This window comes from Leptidea sinapis, chromosome 20 (assembly GCF_905404315.1).
Source record: "Leptidea sinapis chromosome 20, ilLepSina1.1, whole genome shotgun sequence".
In the NCBI taxonomy this organism is placed as follows: Eukaryota; Metazoa; Arthropoda; class Insecta; order Lepidoptera; family Pieridae; genus Leptidea; species Leptidea sinapis.
This window is the reverse complement of record NC_066284.1, coordinates 7,762,278-7,782,337: the sequence shown is the minus strand read 5'-3', so window position 1 is coordinate 7,782,337 and position 20,060 is coordinate 7,762,278. Positions and strand designations below refer to the sequence as shown.

Genomic DNA, 20,060 nt, shown 5'->3' with positions numbered 1-20,060 from the left:
GGGTTCGAATCCCGGTAGGTGCAAACATTTATATGATGAATGTTTGTTTCCGAGTCATGGATGTTTATAAGTATTAATGTATGTTTAAGTATGTATAGTGTATTTAATATATCGTTGTCTTGTGGCCATAGAACAGGCGATGCCTAGTTTGGGGCTTTAGATAATTTGTGTTAGAGTGTGTCAATATTATTATTATTATTTTCAGGCCATTGTAAGACGTTCAGTTGTCTCTCACTCACCACAATTACGGTTTCTTCGTTATATTTTTATGCAATTAGTCAACAAAAAAACAGTTGTGAGTTTTTTTAGGATTATTCAACACATAAATAAGTTTTAATATTGGATTAGTATTCTTTTGTGTAAATTAAAAATATTGAGTCCATGAAATGCTTTTCATATCATTCATTATATTTAATAATATTTAAAATTAGCATACACTTTTAGAAAAAAATATTAATGTATAAATACATAGTTAATGCTCGTTGATATTAATAGCTATATTTAAATTTATTTAATTATAAGTACGGAGCAGGCAACACTGGCTCCACTCCTTCGATGCGCGCGCTACTATCTCCACACCGCCTGTCTCAAGCCCATCGACTCTGTAAAAAATAAAAAAATAAAATTCAAGGCGTGTTCCATATTTAAATTATCGCGATAATAAAGCTGTTTCGCGCGCGTTCTCTGTACAACAGCAATATGGTGTTTGTGATGAGATGGACTTGTAAATAGTGATAGTAAATGTGTGTGGGTGTGTGTTTAGTTTTAATTATTCCTACAGTACCTCGTAAGTATAACCATATTCTACTTGTGTATTTACATTTAAAAAATTCAAGGCATGCCGCTGGTAACGCCAAAGAATACATCTATTATGTAGTAACGCGTAGAAAAGACAATACTAACTTTAAAACTGAAGCGTGTTTAGAACTGCAATACTAAATATTAATTGCGAATAATTTATTATTATAAATAAGCTAAGAAAACAAAAATATTATAGTTTTGATAAAATAAATAATTATCTATGGAGTGTACGTTATTTGCTCGCCCAAATTATAATTTAAGTAGCGATACTCTAAGTTGAAATTAAATACGCTGAAATAATAATATCAATGTACGATATTATTGACAAATTTTTATTTGAAGCATAATAAAAATTGCAATGATAAAATTTGTATTGATGTAAAATGTTTGATTTTTTTTTTTTGGATTTTATGACCTGGTAACTAAGACCTTTTTAGTCAATAGAATGTTTGATAACTTGATTGATACAAAGAGAATAGGTAACTATAATTAGAAACAATAAGGAATCAGAAATTTGGGAATTAATTCTTTCAATAATAAAATACGATTACTTTATATTTAATACTTGTAATAAATTAATTACCAATGGAATTGGAAGTGTATATTGTTTTTTTTTAATGAAAATAAAGGGACGAGACGAGCAGGACGTTCAGGTGATGGTAATTGATACGCCCTAACCATTACAATGCAGTGCCGCTCAGGATTCTTGAAAAACCCAAAAATTCTGAGTGGCACTACAATTGCGCTCATCACCTTGAGACATAAGATGTTAACTCTCATTTGCCCAGTAATTTCACTAGCTACAGCGCCCTTCAGACCGAAACACAGTTAATATTTACACATTACTGCATAAAAAGGCGAAAATGTTACTATATATTTAAAACACGCTTGTAATAATTACGAATCAAATTATATAATCTATCTTCTATCTTATATATATAAAAATGAATTGCTGTTCGTTAGTCTCGCTAAAACTCGAGAACGGCTGGACCGATTTGGCTAATTTTGGTTGAATTATTTGTGGAAGTAAATAATAATAAATAGGAAAATGCTGCTAAATTATATAAAAACAACAAATTTGTTTTTCCTTTGATGCGTCCATACATAATTTCTATGAGAGAATTTATTGACGCACGGTTTGACAGTTCTGCTGTGAAACAATTTCATTACGACAGCAGGGTGCATATTTTACGAAGTAATTTTTGATGTTATGATATATTATTGACAAATTCATATAAAAACATTATTTTATTTATTATATACAGAACAATGTCTGTCGGGTCAGCTAGTAATGAATATATATTTATATATCGATGTAGGATAGAAAACAAGACGTGATGCGGCAGGGACGCGACGATCATTAATTATATACATTCTGTGTCACTTGTCAATGCTACTGTTGGCTACTCTTACAATATGAAGTAGAAAGTACTAATTCTGTGAGCTTGGGTCTATTATTCGATCAACACTACACATTATAAAATCTTCCGCCGCGTCTGTCTATCTGTCTGTTCGCGATAATCTCAAAAGCTACCACACCGATTTTCCTGTGTTTTCACCAATGGATAGCGTGGTTTCTCGATGAAGGTTTTGGTATATACTTTATAAAATTTTTATATATTTGATGGAGGTTCACCAGTGGGAGGCTCCTTTGCACAGGATGCCGGCTAGATTATGGGTATCACAACGGCGCCTATTCCTGCCGTTAAGCAGTAATGTGTAAACATTATTGTGTTTCGGACTGAAGGGCGCCGTAGCTAATGAAATTACTGGGTAATCTTATGTCTCAAAATGACGAGCGCAGTTGTAGTGGCTATCAGAATTTTTGGGTTTTTCAATAATCTTGAGCGGCACTGCATTGTAATGGGCAGGACGTATCAATTACGATCAGCTGAACGTCCTGCTCGTCTCGTCCCTTCTTTTCATTGTAAAAAACTGTATGTAGTCTTTTTGTTAACAGTGTGTGCAGACAGTGTAACAGATTGATAAAACTACGACGTCATTTTCTGGAAATCCTATTGAAATTGCTAATAATTTTTTAGAACGAGAGTGATTATGAGAATGCTGATCTAACGTTCCAGGGATTGGCGAATCAACAGCTACTGAGAATGCTTATGCTAGGTATTGGCAAAACACTGATAAAGTGAATTTAAAAATTACGGGAATTAACTCTAAACGGAATAATTTACAAAATTTTCAATGTACCGGTATATATTTTTTATTTTACGTAAGCGAATAAAAAAAATTCGAGTGAATACTCTTACTTAAATGTAAAAAAAAACACCCCTACTCTTATGATGCCAATCGAAAGAATGGCCAAGAACTAATAACTCTTCTTAAGTAACATAGTATTTTAAAAGAAAGTAGTCAATTAAGTGGGTATTTTTTGTAAATTAATTAATTAAATGCTCAAAATGATCCCTCTTGTCTTACGCAAATCGCCAATCTTTTAATTAGTCCGCTGCCTGTTGATTTTCTTATCATTTTATGGTGAATACTCGATATGATATGGCACTATTCTGTTTGTAACTCGCCCACGTTCTCGTATCGCTTTTTGTACAGCATATCTTTCACATATCCCCAAAAGTAGAAATCTAATGGTGTAAGGTCCGGGGATCTGGCCGGCCATCTAATCGGTCCATTCGTACCAATCCAAGTAGGAAAACGTTCATTTTACGTTGTTCCTTTCTTTTAAAATACTATGTTACTTAAGAAGAGTTATTAGTTTTTGGCCATTCTTTCGATTGGCATTATATAAGTAGGGGTGTATTTTTTTTACATTTCATTCAGTTCGATTCCCAGACGAGGCAAGTAATGTTTAGAAAATCTTTGAATGCAGAAGTACTAACTTTTAAAATAATATAAAGTCTTCCTTCAGTAAAATAGCCTATCTTCGATATTTAAGGTACTTTCCCTTCATGTCCCATAACTTTGGGACATCCTGTATATATAGATACACTAAAATTTTCTAAAAGTTGAAATTGTAGATAATATTTACTTTTATAGCTTAGCTGTATTAAGTTTGTCGTGTTGTTAACATATTTCTATTACGTATTTAATTATTTTTGGAACAATATTTTGTTAGAGATAATAATCTCATAATCAGATCAAGACACAAGGTTCTATCGTCCCTGTTGCTTGGAGACTCAATCAAGAAGGGTCAGAGAAAGCTTTTGCGAAGAAAATATATTTTGTGATTTGATCATGATTTGTCCTATTAAGAATATATTCAATCTCTTATGAAGCATATGTATATGGTTCGAATACCGGTAGGTGCAAGCATTTATATGATGAAAATGGATGTTTGTTTTATTGGAGTGTTATTTAAGGCAAAAAAAATTGCCTTGAATAACACTCCAGGAGAGTTTATTGTCCCATTACTTTTTTTTTATGAAAATTAAGGACGAGACGAGCAGGGCGTTCAGCTGATGGTTATTGAAACGCCATGCCCATTAAAATGCAGCGCTGCTCAAGATTATTCAAAAACCCAAATATTTGTACATACTAATAATGACACACATCTTACCACCTAGCGCTACATTTACTTCCACGAACTACAAAGATGTGGAATGAGCTTCTTTGTGCGTTCTTCCGGGACGATAGGACATGGGTACCTTCAAAAAAAGCGCGTACATCTTCCTAAAAGGCGGGAAACTCTCCTGTGCTTCCGCTGGTGTTGCAGGAGAATGTGGGTGGCATTGATCATTTAACACCAGGTGACCCGTTTGTCCTCCTTTTCCATAAAATAAAGACAGCCAAGTGCTAATTCTGCCATTTAGTGTTTTTGCCAAATAGAAGTTCTAGCAAGCCATCTCGTCCAAAAGTCGTATTTTTTCGAAATGCAAGACCAAGTAAAAACTAAACGAGAAGTAGAATATTAGTGATTGACCTAGCACAAAAATTATTCGTTTGCAAGAAAAACTGCAACATACAAATAATTAAAAGTGCCTTTTTAAGTTCGATGAAGTATTTAATGTTTACTCAAGGCTTATAGTAATTTGCTTGCCTATTAAAATACTTGTCTATAAATCATTAACTAAAAAATGGCAAATACAAGACGTATTGAATATTAAGTTTTAACCGATTTAAGCTCATAGCAGACCAAAGGCCTCTTTGCAGATTGCGACAGATTTATATTCGGGTACGGAAATCTTAATACTTGGTACAGAGCTTTTAAGAAAGTGTGTTTCAATAACAATAAAACTCAAGATCTTGAATATTAAAATGGCCGCCACGAAAATGAGAAAATGTTATTTTTAAAGGAGTATTTAAAACCACATACATATCTTGTAGGATGTTTCGACCCGTACTTGACCCGACTTGACAGACGGACAGGTGAATAACGAAGTGATCCGATTAGAGTTCCCTTTTTGAAGTTATACTTCTTTAGGCGATGAAAGAGTGATGAGAGTGGAATTTTAAGATGCGCGCGCATCACTGTAACACAAAAGTAACAGGTTGAAGTTGGTTCCTAAAAAATTCTGACGATTGTAACATTCCTTATTTTTTTTTGTCTACTTCGTCCATTATTAGGACAGGCAAAGGGTTCAAGCCCATACAGCCATATTCATTATTTAATAATTAATTGTCAAAGCCATCTTTGCAGGACTTTTACGAAATTGTTCTTTCTAAAAACGTAGAATAGCACGAGGAAAAAATCACTTTAATGATTTTTGATTCGTTAGGCCAAATAAGTATAACTTTTTGCGTGCATACATAAAAGTACACACACACTTTTTCTTTATGAGAGCGCAACTCATGTTCAAAACAAAAATTATTAAATTAAACAGATAGAGACGCCACCTGTAAGCAAGAGGAAGTTCGCAGATCGAAGGACCATTGGAGCAAGCAAATAGGTCACTTATTAATATTGGTTGAGTGCGTTGTTGTCAGGAAGTAAACAGTCTTTCTTATTGCGAGTAAACAAAGGTTACAATAGTAACGATGGCTTTCAAAAATAGCATGTTTATTTAAATCTTATATATAAAATTCTCATGTCGCGGTGTTTGTTGTTAAACTCCTTCGAAACAGTTTGACCGATTCTCAAGAAATTTTGAGTGCATATTGGGTAGGTCTGAGAATCGGACAACATCTATTTTTCGTCCCCCTATATGTTAAGGGTGGTCCACGCCAATTTATTTTTTATTTTTTTTGACATTTTTTTTTAAATTTGTCTGATTATGAGTCAGCATTAAAAATACATACAACTTCAAATTTTCACCCATCTACGATCAACAGTTAGTTTTGTATCGCGATTTTAATATCGGCAATACAACGTTTGCTGGGTCAGCTAGTCTTAAATATAAAATTCTCGTGTCCCGGTGTTTGTTACCAAATTCCTCTGAAACGGCTAAACCAATTTGTTTGAAAATTTGTGTGTATATCGGGTAGGTCTGAGAATTGGTCAACTTCTATTTCATAGCCCTAAATGATTAGGGTCAGGGTTTTGTTATGATTTTGCTTTAAAAAATACACACAACTTCAAATTTTCACCCGTCTACGATCAACACCTATTTCTGTATCGCGATTTCAATATTATTATATTCCATTCACGGATACGCAATAGATTTGCAAGATGGCAATCGAATATAATGATAACTGTAGTACGATAAATTTTATGTATTACATTTGGCAGGTCTGAAAATCGGACGTCATCTGTTTTTTTACCTCAAAAAATTTAATAATTGTTTTTTTTTATTACTATATAATATGGCAATACAACGTTTGCTGAGTCAGCGTGTGTGATCAAATGTTATTATTTTAACACTAGCTGACCCGGCAAACGTTGTTTTGCCATATAAAGTATAATTCACGCGATAGTTTTATAAGTAATAAAATATTGCCTATATTATAGGCTGTACATCATTTTGTTCTGTTGTCAATAGTTTTTGCAGCGCACGCAAAAATAGGTTTTCGATTTTACACCTTGTGTTACAAAATAGCAATTTTATCCCTAATTTTGAAAAAATATAGCCTATAGCCTTCCTCGATAAATGGACTACCCAACACTGAAAGAATCATTCAAATCGGACCAGTAGTACCAGAGATTAGCGCGTTCAAACAAACATACACTGCAGCTTTATAATATTAGTATAGATTAGGAGGCTTCTTTGTACAAGAAGCTATATGGATACCACAGCGGCGATTTTTTTCGTCGTGGAGCAGCATTATTTTGTTTCAGTTTGAAAGGCGCTTAGATAGTGAAATTACTGGGCTAATTAGACTTAACATCATATGTGTCAAAGTAATGAGAGCCATTGCGATGTTGCACAGAACTTAGTGCACTTAACATTGACGTAAAATAAACAACTAGAGGCACACTCAAAAATTGTCTGAAGCAAAACTCTGCCTACGCTACGTCTATAAGGCAGAGTTTTCGTTCAGTTGCGTTTCGACCGCGCTTTGAATACAACGCCACGCAATGACAAAGTGTTTAGTGAAAAACTATCCAAATAACAGTATATCCAAACTAAAAGAATAGATTGTCGCATTTCAAGTAAGTGACCCTCTAAATCAAAGTTGTGTAACTAACTTGAAGTTTTTAATCATTTTGCCAAATAATTACATTGCAATTGCTTAAACAAAGTGTTCTTGCCTCGTGTTCGCGTTCCAACTTCTAATGAGCGTATACAATAAACTTTGAACATTACTGCCACGAAATAAGGTGTTAATTTGAGTTAGCCAAATAGGATGTGGGCCGTGGAGGCCTCAAATACGACACAACATTGGCCCCTATGTCGCTGTAAAAGCGTACAGGGCTGACAGCCTATAGGATGTTTTAGTCGGTAGAGCCGTGACTTAATTACCGAAGAAGTCAAATTATTTACATAGCTTTCCCTGCGTTTATAATTCTATTATAGTTTTGAGTTCTTCCGCGGATGACACAGGCGAGCAGTCGTTAAGGGGTTAAAATAATTACAAACTAGCTGATCCGACAGACGTTGTTCTGTATATAATAAATAAAATTATGTTTTTATTTGATTTTGTCAATAATATATCATAACATCAGAAATTACTTTGTAAAATATGCACCCTGCTGTCGTAATGAAATTGTTTCCCAGCAGAACTGTCAAACCGTGCGTCAATAAATTCTCTCATAGAAATTATGTATGGACCCGTCAAATTTGTTGTTTTTATTTAATGTAGCAGCATTTTTCTATTTTTTTCACCTTTTAAACCTTCCCTGGACTTCCACAAATAATTCAACACCAAAATAAGCCAAATCGGTCCAGCCGTTCTCGAGTTTTAGCGAGACTAACGAACAGCAATTCATTCAGTGAACAGTCATTCCTTTCACCCCCTAAGTAAGTATAAAAAGTAGCAGAGTTTATTAAGAGCATCCTGACACTAATTTGTCGTGCAATTTTATACAGAAGTATACTATCTCAAAATAAGTTCTGGTTCTATGAATCAAGTTTCACAAGATTAGTATAGTAGACTGCAGTTCTCTCGAATAGTACCCATCTTTAATAAGTGGGGTGGGATTCAACGCCATCCCATCCCATTATTCGTAAAAAATAATGATTATAAGTAAATCTGAGAATTTGTGGATAAAAGAAAAGGATATATTTATATCCAACTCTGTATATTATTTTCTGTTTCCTACAGGGAACGTGGTCAGTAATGTGTTTGAGGGATTTTTCGAAGATCGATTGAATTGTTAGGGAATTAGGAGTAAGAAACTCAAATATAATATACTTTATAATATTAGCTACGAAATCTTTTTTCTTCTTAACGTAATTATATAAAGGTCTAATGATTGGTTTTAATCTTTATATATATATTTCTTGTGTGCGTGTGTATGTCACTGAACTCCTCCTAGACGGCTGGACCGATTCTGATGAAACTTTCTGTGTTTCTTCAGGTGGATTCGAGGATGGTTTAGATTCACAATTGAACTACCTCCTAAACGGCTGGACCTATTTTGATGATTTTTTTGTGTGTTCCAGTGAATTTGAGATTGGTGTGTGTCTTCAGCTGGATTCGAGAATGGTTTAGATTCGCAATTGAACTACCTCCTAAACGGCTAGACCGATTTTGATGACTTTTTGTGTGTTCCAGTGAATTTGAGATTGATTTAGATTCTATTGAGAATCCGTCCATATAATATAATTCTCCTGCACATGTGTATGTTAGTGAACTCCTCCTAACGGCTGGACTGATTTTTCAAATTTAAGACGTGTGTACGGGACAACGTCTGTCGGGTCCACTAGTATAAGTATATATACGTAAGCGGTGTACGTCCCTGTTGAGTAGGGTCCGGGCTAGCCCCAATGGTATTCTGAGGGCATTTTCTCACAGGTTCGATTGTCAGTACCTGAACCACTGCTGTTTGAAACATGTGCTGACAACTAGGTCCTGTCCTAGATTAGGAAGGTTTAGATTTTAAGATATCTTGTACTAACACTAGGTTTACATTATGATCCTTTGTTGGTCGAAATAAAGAATATATTTATTATTATAATATTTATTTTTAATCGTAAAAATCAGCAACATATTATTTGTGTCGAAAATCGAAAAATCAACCATGTTACGCCCGTAGTAGTCAGCGGTGCGTGCTTCCCGCATTTTCCTCAGTTCAAGTTCGAATATAAATCCATAAAGTAATTTATACGGCAACATACCAACAAGCTTACAATATCTTAAATCAATAGCGCTGCATAATTCTTTACATACATACTGATGCAGTATGGAAGCGTCTCCACCAATTAGCCAAATAGACAATGTATCGAGCACCGATCCAGGCACTCTTCCAGCTGATATGAAGCAGCACTTCACGAACCCTCGTACAGAGAAACACGACAACAGGCCGGCTCGCTAGCGGTGCCGGGAGACGGGAGACGGGAGGTGGGTGATTGGCCCGACCTCGCGCCCTCTTGTCTCGAGCCTCTCGAGTCGAGCGAGACCGCGCAATATTGCATTTTAATATCGTTTGCTTACAATTCCGTATATCTTTATTGACCGACTGAAACAGACTTCAAAAAATGAGGAACTTCTGTCCACCTGTGTTATTATTTTCGTGTTATGTGTAACATACCTGATTTCTATGTTAAATGTTGTTTAAAAAATCACCCCTGAGGGTGCATATAAACACGGCAGTTTTATACATTTAGTCTGGCCATAAATACAGTTACAATTAAAAATAAACAAAATATTATATTTGAATTTGGAATCTGTCATTTTTATATGATTGTTCATTGAGTTTTCTCATTTTGGCGCCAATACAACGTATCTTGCGATATTAAAATGGAGTGGGGTGATAAAGAGAACCGAATCGCTGTGATTGCATTATACAAAGCAGGTATGGAGCCAAATGCAATTTTTAAAACTCTCCATACGCTTGGTATTAGTAAAATGTTTGTGTACCGGGCTTTTAATATGTACAATGAGACCTCCTCTATTTGTGACAGAAAAAATTCTGGTTGTCCACGTAGTGTTCCTACGAAAATTGCTTTTTCATTGTTTCAGTATTTATAGCAAGACTTGATATATTTTACCCACGATATATTTGAAAACGTCGTTTTTTAATGTGTCATGTAAGTTTAACCTCTTTATTGGCATAATAGAGCTGAGATCTGGTTTGAAGTTATTAATATTAACCAGCTATTACTTACGATTAAGATTATGAAACCAAAAACCAACACTAATCAAGAGCTGTTTGTGCTTTATATTAGCTAGATTATAGACAGTCTCTCAAAGAAAAATTAAAAGAAAAAAATCATTATGACTGTTCATTGTCAGTACATTTATGAAAATTTAATATACGTTCACAAAAATCGTCACCTTTTTGCTCTTAATAGTGATTTTCATTATTATAACACTAGAAATAAGGGATTTCTTGTAACTAATTCTAGTAGGCTTCATAAGATACATAATAGCTTTAAGGGTAAATGTATACACTTCTATAATAAAGTTCCGGACACTGTTCAGGCATTATCTATAAATATATATATCTGAATGATCGGACCGCCTGGGACTAGATTATGATTATTTTATAGCGATAGAAATGATTGTACAATATTGTATATTTTTATTGAAAACAGCGCAAAAAAAGAATGCTGGAAGAGTTTCTTGCGACGCTTCTTCTCTCTCAGAACGCCATTTGTTTCCGAAGCGGTAGTAGTATCTAGTAGTTATTAGAAATCACATCAAAAAGAATTCTAAAGGAATCAATTTGGAGAAAATATATGCCTATTTTTTAACATTTGTGAAAATTTGCGGATGACTTTATTGATGCTAGCGTGACGACTAGTACGGCCTGCCGATTTTATTTTGGGGCAGGATAGCCAACGACATCCAAGAGCATCTTGCACGCCACATCAGTATTGATTTGGTTCATTTAATTTTATTCGTAGCCGGAGTGATACGCATGTTGACAATGTTATATTATCAAGTAACGTTACATTCGGCGCAGAAGGCAGCGCTTGTAGCCAAAATCCCGAACTCATTTTGTGTCAGGGCCAAAAGACGATCTGTTCTGTCGTAGTAGATGTGATCAAAAGTTCATCGAAGGCTGACTTACAAAGATTATGACTATGCATTTCGATTCTTAAAATGATCCCGAGATTTTATAATATACTTATAAGATTATTCAAATACTTGCTAGACTAAATCTTGAATATTAATCTTAAGCTATATTAGTCTAACTCAAACTCGTGGCAGTGTACCAGTGGGAGGCTCCTTTGCACAGGATGCCGGCTAGATGGGTACCACAACGGTGCCTATATCTGCCGTGAAGCAGTTATGTGCAAGACTTACTGTGTTTCGGTCTGAAGGGCGCCGTAGCTAGTGAAATTACTGGGCAAATGAGACTTAACATCTCATGTCTCAACGTGACGACCTCAATTGTAGTGCCGCTCAGAATTTTTGGGTTTTTCAAGAATCCTGAGCGTTGTAATTGTAATGGGTACAGCGTATTAAGTCCTGCTCGTCTCGTCCCTTATTTTCATAAAAAAATGTAATATCAGCATTGATCCCAACTTGGTAGGTAATGTTTTATGTTAGAAGAACTAGCACTCGGCTATTGTGCTTACGACAGTTTACTTTGACTGCGTTTAGTTAAACAATGGCCGACTGATAATCGAGCACGCACCTGATAGATCCCACGTGTCTGTTTATACTCAAACCTTTCATGATTTTTAGATAACTCTGTACAATTTCGATAGCTTTTATCGAGCGACCGTTTACGTAATCTGTTTGGATGAACAATCTTTGATTGAAAGTAATTTGTAATCGTAAATGAGGTCGTAACTCTGGTAGATGATGATTTGAATGAGTACTGTTAAATTTTTTCTAAAGTGAATTTCAAATCTTAATATATATAAATCTCGTGTCACAATGTTTGTCCTCAATGGACTCCTAAACTAATGAACGGATTTTAATGGTGATTACTTCATGGAGTGCAGTTTGGTCCAACTTGAGAGATAGGGTAGTTTTTATTTCGATTTGGGACCCATAAATATTTTTATTTTCAATATTTGTTTTGTATGGACATATTTTCTATGAGAGAATTTAGTGACGCACGGTTTGATAGTTCCGCTGTGAAACAATTTCATTCTAACAACAGGGAGCATATTTACGAAATAATTTTTGATGTTTTGAAATATAAAATAGTTGTTTTTTTACTATCTACAGAACAACGTCTGTCGGGGCAGCTAGTGTAATATATTTTATAGGTACATCTTCCAGTTCCTATCTGAGTTTTACTAAAATTTTTCCCATGCAAGCCTTGATACACATTTTCGATTTCACAATTTTTTTATCTTATTGATTGGAAATTAAGGTGAAAGGAGACTGCCCATCTCTCTTACATCAACGCGCAATTTTTTTTTGTGAACCGTCACTATGTTTAAATTAGAGTCATTAGCTAGATAAAAATATTAGTTTAGGAGTGGTTTAAATTTTTTTTCTTGACAGTTGCATAATCAAGGTATTGGCACTAAACGAAAGTTAGGTTATGTTAATGAATTTGTGTTATTTGATCTAATATTTTGTATTTATCAATTTATACAGGATCTCATGACTAATTATATGCAAAAATACGTTTTATAATATTGCATAGAGCTAATAATATATTTACTATGTAGTTAAGTAAAAACCACGTCACTATTCGGTACCTACCAACTTATTACAAGTAATATTATTACACATTACTGCTTCACGGCAGAAATAGGCGCCGTTGTGGTACCCATAATCAAGCCGGCATCCGGTTCAAAGGAGCCTCCCACTGGTAGACCATGGTTACCTCTACTTAGTCTCCCACTAACTACTCGTAATTTTGCCTCTTCAGCCATTTTATGTTATAAATTGCACGATTCCAACAAAAAACATTTATTGTACATCACAAGAATATTTTTTTTATATTTAGTAAGTGTAAAATTTACATTTTTTTGTCATTTTGATTTAAGTAATATAGAAAAAAGAATACGCAATATAATATAGAATATTTTTTTCTGTTACTACTGGGCCCAAAAATGGTCTTTCTTGAACATGTATATCACGATTTACAGCTTTTTTTTGTTAGTTTGTCTATTTATTGACTGTTGCTGCTCAATATTACTTCTTTATTGATAATGTAATGTATGTTCATAGGCACATAAGTGAATTTGCTAAATCGAGTTAATAAGTATTTTGTGGGGGGTACTTAGTAACACTGAAAATGTTTAGAAAATGAATAACGGTTTAATGTAGGAAGTTGCCAATACTTTTATTGTTTTTAGAAGTAATCTGCGTTCCTCTACACATCGTCGCATTCGATGGAACCACTGAGAAAAGCAGTGGGCCCATTCTTCCTTAGGGGTCCTTTCTATGGCATTTTCGTACGCTTTCACCGCATCTACAGGGCTCGTAAAGCGAATACCTAGAATTTTATTTTTAGTTCTTGGGAATAAATAAAAGTCGCAGAGCGCTAGGTCAGGACTGTATGGCGGATGACTCATTATCTCGACACCTGCCATAGTCAAATATTCAACAATCCGTTTTGCGGAGTGCGCTGAAGCATTGTCGTGGTGAAGGAGGATCCTGCTTTGAGGGCGCTGCTGTCGAATTTTTTCCAAGATAACAGGCAAACAGCAATTGACATACCAAGTCTGGAGTAACTGTCCTTCTATCTTCTAGCACAACTGTCGTGCCACACACAGCCCACAACGAAAGTCATAATAAATCATTGACCGAATATTTTCTCGCGTTCTTTTTCACGTGTAACAAGAGTCTTATATTTGCCGCTAACCCATAAAAACAAATGACAAATGAATGTAATATACTTACATTGGGTTACCAAAGAGCTCTAAAAATGAAATTAAAAAAAACTTTTCATTAGCAATGCTAACTGGCCACTTCAAAAAATTTTCAGTGTTACCCACGTATATGTATTTACAACAAGATCCCAGAAAATGTTCAAAACAAAAGTGTTACGTTATTCAAAAGAGTTGTTAAAAAACGCTTGTGTGGCAATAACATTAATGACTTTCTTAATGATACCACAGATCATCATAAAAATGTCCCAGGTCTGAGGCATTTTTTTATAAATGGGTGGTAGTTTTGACTTTAAGTGATGTTACGTACTATTTTAAATAAAAACATTTGAATTTGAACTAAATTTAGTTTAACTTTTTACAATGCTCAGTCATGCTCGTGAACGGGTGCTACTCGTGGTGGCTGGATGATATTGTTACCGTGAGGTCTGCTTGATGTGTTTTTTGTTATTATTAAAGTTAAAGTTATTATATATTTTATTTTATGAAATGCTCACATAATGCCTCTCTATTTATTTACGGTATGTGTGGATTAATGCATCTACTATACTCAATAACTCTTGTGTTTATAAGTATTAATTTACACTTTTTTTTGACTTACTCGTGTAAGCCTTTCAGTTTTTGACATTTGAGTATTTTTTTTGCGTCACTTTGCATATATTGTAATTGAAACGATTTGTAAAACAATTAAAATGTAAATCTTGACTTAAAAGAGTGGCAATGAGTTTCTTGCTACTTCTTCTCATTAGCTCAACCCTTTACGAAGTAGCGGTAAATTCAATAAGAAACAATATTTTTTTTTTCACATTCATATTCGTGTCATTTCCGTGACCTGCATGAAAAAAGTGTTTTTGAATTTGAATTTGAATACAAATGAAATATTATGAGCTTTAGTAATAGTATGGAATATCTTAAAGAACTGCAAACTCATGTTTTATTATGTACTCGTCAGCATTATTGAAGTTCGTCGAGGCGTGCCCTCACAGATCGTTGAATTTGCTTTTAAATCTTATCAGTCCGGCTTGCAGAGGCGGCAGTTTTTATTGATGAGGGGACCTCCCACTCAGGCAGAAATAATAAGACGTTATACCGAGATGGATTACTAGTCCATGATAATATTATCAAGAAATATTTAGGAATTTGTGATTGTATATGCCCGGTAAAACTTAAATCAACTGCCCGAATTAAAAAAAAAATCTTTTATCCTTTAAAATGTGAATTGTTTCAGTGGCACAGCTCCCTGCTGTGATTCTTCCTGTGTTTATTTATTTAACGTGGCTATCCGAGCAATAAAACAATATATGTTATTTTTTATGGAATAGGAGGACATACGAGCGTTCGGGTCACCTGGTGTTAAGTGATCACCGCCGCCCACATTCTCTTGCAACACCAGAGGAATCACAAGAGCGTTGCCGGCCTTTAAAGAAGGTGTACGCGCTTTTTTTGAAAGTACCCATGTCGTATCGTCCCGGAAACACCGCACAAGGAAGCTCATTCCACAGCTTTGTAGTACGTGGAAGAGAGCTCCTTGAAAACCGCACTGTGGAGGACCGCCACACATCCAGATGGTAAGGATGATATCCTGTGGACAGCGTACACCTTACGCTGTCCACAACTTTATGGATAGGTAGCTATATATTTTATTGCATTAACAGTTACAATTTTGATTTGAGCTATCGGTTAGTGACTTGCTATTTTGCTATCTACGGCAACTTTATATTGTAGTGTGTATTGGTATTTCTAAAGATGCTTGTGTGCGTGGCATTTTGACACTCAATGGCATTTTTTCAAATTGCGTAACTTATATACGCTTCGTGTTATTTTACATTGAAATTAAAAAAATACCTACTTACCGATGTGATCCCAGTGTCTTTCTTGTTTCTGGTAGTATTATTTTTTTAATATTTTCCTACTCAACTCGCCATTTAGTTTCAATTGTTAGCAAAGTTTAACAGAACTAGTGGCACGTCAACGTACACATGGTGGGCCCACTGGCTCGAGTGCACCCACTAGTATTGGTTGCCGCACTTTTCGATTATGCCTGCGGTAGGTATCTAGTTGGAGCGCAGCGGACAACAATCCCCAATCTAAGTTTTCTACATTAGCTGAATCTGATCAACAGTTGTTTGGTTTAGGTTCCGTGTAAGCATTTATTTACAATGATTATTAAAATTAGAAATGATGTTTCAATGAATAAGCTATTTTATTCTCAATAAAAAAGCTGTTATAATTAATTTGTCAAAAGCCGTCGTGAAAATCTTAACCATTGAAAGTAGTTGGAAATAAAACAAAAACGTGTTTCTAAATTAGTTTTGTCTGAGTTATCTTTTTATTTTATAAAAAAAAGGGACGAGACAAGCAGGACGTTCAGCTAATGGTAATTGATACGGCCTGTCCATTACAATGCAGTGCCGCTCAGGATTCTTGATAAACCCGAAAAAATTCTGAGCGGCGCTCGTCACCTTGAGACATAAGATGTTAAGGTCATTTGCTCAGTAATTTCACTAGCTACGGCGCTCTTCAGACCGAAACACGGTAATGCTTACACATTACTACTTCACGGCAGCAATAGGCTCCATTTTGGTACCCATAATGTAGCCGGCATAGGCAAGGTGAATACCGCATGCTAAATTATGTGTGAAATAGTCACATAAAATAAGTATAAGTTATAAAACAGCCATTCTATAATGTAATGAAATTAAGAAATTAACAAAACCTACTAAACAAGTCAAGATAAACGTATTAAAGAATATATTTATACTAGAAAAAAATGCTATATTATTCCACTTTACTGTGAACTTACTTACTTACTAAACTGTGATACAAAACGGCTAAAAGATAGGGAGGATGGGATGACGATTGGTGTTAAAGAGAAACAATATATGTGACGATGCGAATAAAGATAAGGAAAAACTTTCGTTCGCTATTGTTCTTACAATATGTGGCCAAGGCCTACAGCGTTAATGTGTAACATATATCCATGGATAGTCCCTTATTGTGATAAGACCCTAGATAACGACTAGCTGACCCGGCAATCGTTGTTTTGCCATATAAAGTATAATTCACGCGATAGTTTTATAAGTAATAAAATATTGCCTATGTTATATAGCCTGTACATCATTTTGTCAATAGTTTTTGCAGCGCACGCAAAAATAGGTTTTCGATTTTACACCTTGTGTTACAAAATAGCAATTTTATTACGGATCCCTAATTTTGAAAAAAAAACATAGCCTATAGCCTTCCTCGATAAATGGACTACCCAACACTGAAAGAATCATTCAAATCGGACCAGTAGTACCAGAGATTAGCGCGTTCAAACAAACAAACAAACAAACAAACAAACACTGCAGCTTTATAATATTAGTATAGATGAACGAAATACAATCTCTTTTGTTTTCAAGTAAATATTAGGTGATGTTTCAAGGAATCTTGAGTGATATTTGTTGTCGCTTTATCAAATTCGGTACTAGCTTGTATTTTATGGAATGGACTCTTTTGGTAAAAATGTCATGAATAATAATTTAAACGAATTACGATTATCCGGTCACACTCTAGGCCGAACACGAATATTAAAATAACCCAAGATAGGCAACGAAGAATAGTGTCAATTCCTATTTTAGACTAGCTGACCTGACAGACGTTGTTTTGCAACATAAATTATGTATTATAATTATGTAAACCTTCCTTGAGCTTCAACGAATCTATTACAAAAGATTTCATTGAGATCGGTCGAATAGTTTAGGAGTTATTAGGGAACATACAAACATACATTCTCTTTTATATATATAGATAGATTTGTTAAGATTCCGAAATAAACTCATTTATATAAAAAACGGGTGGTTTCAATTTTTCCTAAAGGGCCCTTTAGAAAATACAATCCTAAAAGAGGTCTTAATCATTTGAGAATATTAATGGCACATTTATGAAATCTTGTGGTACATAAAAAAAGATTATTCCAAATTCAAATTTAAGACATAGTCAGACTTTAAAAAAATAAAGGCGAATATTTGGCGACATTAAATACAAACTTACAGAATCTTACAGAAAACTTTCAGTAGCCTAGTCAAGAGAGACAAGAGTTTTTTATATGGCAACTTGTCATCTTCTTCTGCTTTCTTCTTTAGCCTTTTTCAACCTCTAAGGTGTAGGCCTCCTTCAGCTTATTTCCAACCACTTTGTTGCAAACAAAGTCTTTTGATATCGTCGTACCAACGCATCTGCGGTATTCCTCTCGGGCGTTTCTCACCCCACGGTCTCCATTCTATCACTGCCTTGCACCACGAGCCATGCTTGCGGGCAACATGGCCAGCCCACTCCAATTTCAATTTCGCAACACGTTTGGTTACATCGCTCAATTTGCTCTGCTCTCTGACCCATTCGTTTCTTTTACGGTCTCTCAGTGTAACTCTTACCAGTTTTCTCTCAATTGCCCTTTGAGCCACCTGAAGTTTACGGAGGATCTCCTTAGTAAAAACCCAAGTCTCAGCCTCATACGTAAGCACGGGCAAGATGCACTGGTCGTGAATTCGAGCTTTTTGGTCGGCACTAATTTTCATGTTGAACGCGAACTTGAGTTTGAAGTAAGCTGCCCATTATGACCTCTTGACCATTCCCATATACCATTCATATATACCTTTCCACTTTATCAACTTGTCATATCTTGCTAAAAGAAATAAGTACTTTACTAATAACTACAACCCCACTTAGCTATTAGATTAGGTTAAAGTTTTGTGACGCTCATTTAATACAATTTATGAACGCGGTACTGCCGCTTATGTGTGATGACGAAGACCAGTATCCAATATTGACAGAATTCACAAGAAATTACACAATAGACATTGGTTATATTGTGAAAGTTAACAAGCTGGATAAATGGCCACAAAGATGTTAATATCTTGTAATTCACTTCAAAGTTAAGTTTAATTTTTTTTAAGAGACCGTAGGCTTAAGCATGTGGCATTATTTTCAACTCGTGACAGTGAAAAAGTGTTTTGAATGGCAGATGGATGGAAAACCAAGTGACCCTACATCATTCTATTTTTATTTCCCTGGAGCAAAATTCTACAAAACCTCAAAATAGTCTTAACGTTAAAAGTAATTCAAAATTATTTTGTTCCAGGGGACCAAGCCAGAAATCTTTTAAGACCAATATTCCTGTTATAAGTTTTACACCATCTTGAACTCTGATGGCGTTGAGAGTGTAGACACGGCCGCATGGAATTGATAACATTTTGGAAGTACTGGGCGTTAGATAAGAGGTGAGTTTGTTGGAAAGTTTAACTTAAAAGGGGGATAAAAAGCAGGTAAATTCTAAGAAAGTCTTGTTTTTGAAGTTTGAAATTCATTAATTGCTATTTTCTTCACAAGAATGTGTTTCTTGAGATTCTTGCGCCTAATCTTCTCAGGTCTGAAGCAGTCTATTTTGAATGGGTGGTAGTTTTTGACGTTCAATAAGTGATTTTGAATCCTACTCTGAATAAAAATATTTGAATTTGAGTGAAACTTTCAAGTAATTTGGGTATTCGCATTAAAGTAGAGATATTTTGTATTATTGGTACTATTTCCAAAATAAAAATAGGAATGTATCTATAGTATATCATGTGATTATAATTCATGTACAAAATGAGCTGATCTTTCCGCAGCTGCTGTCAACTGCAGTCGACATGGTAGGTAAATAAAATACGTGTTTTTGTAAAGGAATTGGGGTTATTTATGTCACATGTTCTTTTTCTACTGTGAAATTTTCTTAATTATAATTGTTATTATGTAGAGAATCAATGCGTTTTAAATTAATACTTACTATAGTCATATAATATGTGAGATAATGTGATTGATCTTGTTCTGTTATAAAATCTATTACAATAGAACGGCACACAAAATCTTTCTGTCTTACTATGTAAATCTGTTTGTTGTGCCTATTTTTACCTTTTTTTATGATTTTTTTTTTGAAATTAAAGGACGCTCAGTTGATGGTATTTGATACGCCCTGCCCATTACAATGCAGTG

At 34.7% G+C, this 20,060-nt stretch overlaps 1 protein-coding gene across 1 annotated transcript in view; it reads left to right on the top strand.

Moving 5' to 3' along the window:
- The first annotated feature begins 571 nt into the window (after positions 1-571).
- The window catches only part of LOC126970123 (muscle calcium channel subunit alpha-1-like), a 79,747-nt gene continuing 60,258 nt past the window's right edge, over positions 572-20,060 (top strand). The window contains exons 1-2 of the mRNA XM_050815851.1: positions 572-787; positions 19,174-19,312. The gene's annotated coding sequence lies outside the window, so the exon portion shown is untranslated. The remainder of the gene's footprint in view (positions 788-19,173; positions 19,313-20,060) is intronic.